This window comes from Herpailurus yagouaroundi, unplaced genomic scaffold (genome assembly GCF_014898765.1).
Source record: "Herpailurus yagouaroundi ecotype Mexico unplaced genomic scaffold, PumYag 28, whole genome shotgun sequence".
NCBI classification, from domain to species: domain Eukaryota; kingdom Metazoa; phylum Chordata; class Mammalia; order Carnivora; family Felidae; genus Herpailurus; species Herpailurus yagouaroundi.
The window spans coordinates 146,365,212-146,371,211 of NW_024412376.1; positions in this window are offsets into that span (position 1 = coordinate 146,365,212).

The window sequence follows — 6,000 nt, forward strand, 5'->3', positions numbered from 1 at the left end:
AAACCTGGAGTTATATAAAGTATATCATTTTACTCAAACAAAATACGCTTGTTGGCAACAGCGAATGTTTTCTGAACCCTAATAAAATATTGAAAATAAGATGACATCACAAATATTTCTGCAGTAGAAAACACCTTTAATGAACAGAAGACCATGTCCCAACTTCTAATTTCCTGAAGGACACAATATAATGGAATAGGTCAAAATATAGCTTCTGTAGTTGTCCTGGTCTAGGGAAGTAATAACTACCACACACACACACACACACACACACACACACACACGCAGACACACACACACACACACACAAATACTGAGATCTCAGTGGATTGACACATAAAATTTTATTTCTCACTCATGAACATCCCACACAGTCCAGTGGGACGTTCATGAGTGAGAAATAAATCACATAATAAGAACCAGATAATCGGCAGTCATCATGTTTACAGTTAGGTGCCTCTAAGCTAAAAACTTTGAAATGATCACTCCTAGAACAAGGTAGGAAGAGTATATAATGGTGGAATCCTGGGAGAGGGAGATGTACTTTAAATTGGATAGCCACTGAATGCTACTCTGTTAAAATTTCAGCTAAAACCCCAAGAATGGGAATAGTAGGAAAACAATCTTCCAGGCCAATGAGGAACATGTGACAAAGGTCTCGGGCAAGAAGTGGCTCAACATCTTGAATGAACGAGACCAAGGACAGAGTAGCCAAATCTCAGTGAGATACATACGATGACGCTGGATATTACTGGAGAAGTAGGTCCCACCCAGAGCGTAGGAACGGAAAATCAAGAGATGAACAGCTGATTGAAGGTGTCATAGTTAATGAGAATACTTCTAGACTTGTGATATTTATACTGCATCGTGTTTTCTTCTCAGAGTTACAGGCAAAATAGCATCTATTCATATGTGCTATCAGAGCTTATGAATCACTTTTACAAATATAACCTCCTTGTAATTCTCAAAACAATCCTCTGAGGTCACCAAGGCAGACAATAATCCGTTGAAATCCATAAGAAATGTATATTCAGAGATGGTGACTCAATTACCCAAGATCACATAGCTAGTAAGTGGTACGATAGGGGTGTAAAATAAGTAAAATTCATACTTACTTTGAGGTGTGTTAAGGACAAAGAAGTACCATATGGGCCACGTATCTACTATGTGCCAAATTCTGGATGTGATATTATACAAGCATTATTCAAATAGACCTTTGGCAATTACACTTGCGGTGATTTTTTTCCTTTTTTCCATCATGCAATGTAAGTCATGACATTCTAGCATCTAACTCAACATTAATGGGAGGCAGAGTGACAGCAAATGCTTCTATTTTCCTGAGCAGACCTGTTAGAAGAATAGAAAGATGTCACCATGTGAAAGATAGTCTTAAAAAGTAATAATATTCAGGACAGAAATGATATAGTGTATACGTATTACCATCATACTTTAACAATTATAATGGATCAGTGGAAAGCAATCGAAAGTATGCATTCATCACTGAATCACTTGTTAACTATGAAATCACCTACCGGTTTTACTTAAAACGAAGAGCATTTAGAGACAATTGTGACTAATATCTCACTTGGCCTATTTGGACGACCTAACGACCATATTTACATATATTAGGACTACCTATCAAATAGATATCAACCATATATCTCTCTTTGCCAGTGCTTTAATAGAAATTTTTAAGCCCATCCAGAGCTGTGATACACAATTTCTCTTTATTTCGGGGGAAAGAAACTCTACTTTTTAAAAAATTGTCACCATACAAATTACGGTAAAAATTAAATTAGCTGTACAGATGTTGAAAACTCAAAATGATTTGAGTTTTTGGATTAATTAATTAAGAAGATTCAACATACGCATGTTAGACATACAAAAAAGGAAAGAAAAGCAGAATTGGGAGTTATGTGAGGATAGGGACACTTATTAAGTTGCATAGTTTATAAAGAACTGTATGTCCGCTATACCTCAAGGACTAATAGCTAATTATTGAGAGAATTATTGACATTCAAAAAACAAGATTATGATATGTCTGCTTGAAATTATCAGCTGCAGATATTATTTAAGATGGTTTTGCAGTCTACCTGATGCCGAGTCAACAGTGACTTTTTAAATTTTACATTCCATAAATATTTTCAAACAAAAGTTCTAGGTTTTGCCATCACATAACATACCGAAAGAAGAATGAGCTTCTGATTAAGTCAGACGAAAGGCCAGGCTTCACAACTTTCAGAATGTTGATCTTGAACACATTACTAAACTTGTAAAACTCTGTTCTCCCATCTGTAAAATTAGATGAACACATCTACATTCTGTAATTGTTTCATACATTTTCTCAGGTCCTAAAAATACATCTCACCCATGTGGGACTTAAATTCTAATAGGAGATTCAGAATTACAACATAGCTAAAGAATATCCCAAAATGCCTTGCTTGCAGTAGAAGCTCAGAACTCAACATTTCTTCTCCTGTTACTGCCACGCAAGCCATTCCTTGAGGTATACTTGGTTATTCTTGGACTTCTTTGGAATTAACAAACTGGGCATAACTTTGCCAGTTTGTAATTGCTAATTATAACACACAAGAGGTCGCACATATAAGCATGCTTTGAGTTAAAATTTTAGAGGAACAAATGAATATACATTCCCCTCTTCAGGGACGTGAAGGACATTGTTAGAAAACGGGACATTACAAAATCTTAGTATGGCCGATAGTCCTGCCATCTGACAGGACATTTTTTAAGGGCAGAAATAATGTTCTTTACATGAGTAAAGGTTATGTAAGATCAATCACAGTTTGGAACTCCTGTCTGACCTACAAAATCAGGGGAAGATTTAACTCTACCAGTAAAACTGTAAACAACAGAGGGCAGCAATGTGCAACAGGGCGGTCACAGAAGGCCAGCTGCAATTACAAACGTAAAGTTGGGCCATGTAGTAGTTGGCCCAAGAGGAAAGGACACAACAAAGTTTGTGACCTGAAATGGATTTTTAAATGACAGTTGACAATAGCTGGCCAAATGCATTTTGTGTTATATCAAACCCCAAACTTTTGAGATCATTTGATATGTTTGATGAATCCAAAACCCTAGTAAGGTCACTAGTCCTTTCTTCCTCCAAAATGTTGGTATTTATTGGAAAATTCCCATTCGAGTAATAAGCAATTATAATACTGTTGACATCCACCATCTGGAAAATACGGTGCAGCTGGAGCCCTGTTTTTGTCCCCAGGCCCCCTTGTAGCTTAGAAATTTGTGTTTATGTTGAAGGAAAAAGCCTGTCAGAACCAAGTTAAATGACAGCGCTGGATATTATCAAATTGCCGAGTATACATGTCTATGCACACATGCACTTATTCATTTGCTGTTCATTTATTTACTTATTTATTTAGCCAGTCTCTTCTTTGTACTCCTCTAATTAGCAAGTATTATTCAGCATTTTCTATCATCTGCCACCACAGTGGAGACAGCAAAGATATCTGGATTAAAACCATCCCTTTTCTCCTGAAACTAAGAAATCTAGATAAAATAAGACAAAAATAAAGAAACAAACCAATAAAATATTTAAAATCGGTCCAAGCATTATGTAGGAACCTAACAAGGGGGAAAAAATCAAACAAATTGGGGCAGTCAGTAGCAGCAAAAGGCAGTTCTTTTGATAAGTGGTTGGGAATGCCCCTTTAAAGAGATGGTATTTAAGATAATATCTCATGAGTAAAAAAGAACCAGCCAGACAATGGGTCAGGAAAAGAGCATTTAGTTAGAAGGAGTTTCCTATTCAAAGACCTTGAGTTGGAAGAGACTATTGGACTATTTGGGCAAGGGGGAGAACATCCATGTATTTGGAAGATGGATAAAAATGGGACAGTGATTCTAGATAAGATGGTGGTCAAACTTAGGGGTTAAGTTTATCAGAATACTATAGGCTACGATAAGACATTTGGATTTTATCCCAGTACATGGCTGGATGTAAGCGGTGGAATAGTACAATAAGATTTTCATTTTTAAAACATCACTTGAGCTGCTATGTAGAAAGTGGGTTAATGAGACACCAAAGCAAAACAAGGAAACCAGGCAGAAAGCTCCTATAAGAGTCCAGGGAATAAATGATATTGAACTGAGTGTGTTGACCAGAGTGCAATTAGAGAAGACATGTGTAAAACACTTATAGAACAACTTCAGTTAGTATCATAATTGATAAAGGCTTGGGATTCACCTTTTCTAATTATTGCGTTTTGTAGCTACGTGGAAATGAAAGCCCAGAGAGTTGATATCATGCCCAAGATCATCAAGCTAGTTCATGGCACAGCTATGGTTCCGCCATGCGACTCTGGTTCCCAATTTAGACTTAACTTCAGGTGAATAGATTCGAACAAGAAAATTGTTCTGCCATCACTAATCTTGCTGAGATATGTTGATATCCAGGGATAGAATCTAAATTCTTGTAATTTAATTAATGTGATGATTATGATGGCATTGTTGATGATACCAGCACACTTTTCAGTGTTGTTTATCATCTGCCAGACTCTGTGCTAAGCCTTAATTTAGATAACCCACACAAGTCTATGAGAAAGATACTAACAGTATACCCTCTCGACAGTAGGTAACACAGGCTGACAAAGATTTAGTATTGGTCTAAATTTAGAGTTTGTGGGGCGCCTGGCTGGCGCAGTCGGTTAAGCGTCCGACTTCAGCCAGGTCATGATCTCGTGGTCCGTGAGTTCGAGCCCCGCGTCGGGCTCTGGGCTGATGGCTCGGAGCCTGGAGCCTGTTTCCGATTCTGTGTCTCCCTCTCTCTCTGCCCCTCCCCCGTTCATGCTCTGTCTCTCTCTGTCCCAAAAATAAATAAAACGTTGAAAAAATAAATAAATAAATAAATAAATTTAGAGTTTGTACGTGTGGGACCCACATATATTTTATTCTAAAGAATAAACTCTTTTCCACCAATGACAGTATCTATTATAATTTATGCTCATTGCGTTAAAAAAACAATGTATTTGTGTACAGAAGTAGGTTTAAAAAAATAACGTAAAATCTTACAATTCTGAAACAATCCCCTTCAATGTTGATGGTTTCCTTTTGTGCTCTTCTTTATGTATTTGCATGCACAGAAGTAGATAAATAAATTAGTTCTATCACATTTTTGGATCTTCAGTGATGGATGGTTCATACTTAATCAGTCATTTTGTATTATTCCTTTGTATTACCTTACCTTTCTTGTCTGAGATCAAACCAAAATTGGAAAACTGGTTTCTGTCCTTCCTTATCTTTTTAATGTTAATTTAACACCACACACACACACACACACACACACACACACACACACACCCTTATTTCTCAAGGCCTATTGATAGACTGTGCATCTGCAATGCTAGATCCAGGGATGGCAGAGGGGTAGCTTTCACTTAGGTTGGACATAAGTTCTTGAACATCAACAATATGCCTGTGGATGCCGGCAAGAGCTGGGAAAATGGTGAACATGCCCATAAAGCCAGAGAAGGCTAAGTTCATACCTACACTGTGAGATTATCATAAAGATATTTTTTTCAAGGTAAGAGGGAAGAAGAAATTCTGTTCAAATACTTAAATATGACTTATAATTTTTAACTATTTATACCTCCAAATTTACCCTTGTCTTCCTCCTACTCCTAAAATGTTAAGAGAAAGTCATATGATCTTTCAGAACCTGTAAACATTGAATGTAAAAGATGAAGTAACCTTGTCTTGTCAGGTCTGGTTAAGCTGGTATTCACTCTTACTAGCATTTTATAATCTTAGGAATAGAAAGCCTTATTCATAGAAGATCTAAAATATATGTTGAATTGTTCAAATAAAAGTACTCTAGTCTGTAAATTCTTAAAAGGTAATTATTTTTTTAAAAGGTAATTATTTTTTAAGTTATTTATCTATTTTGAGAGAAAAAGTAGAGGAGGGTCAGAGAGAGAGAGAGAGAGAGAGAGAGAGAATCTCAAGTAGGTTTCTTACCGTCCACGC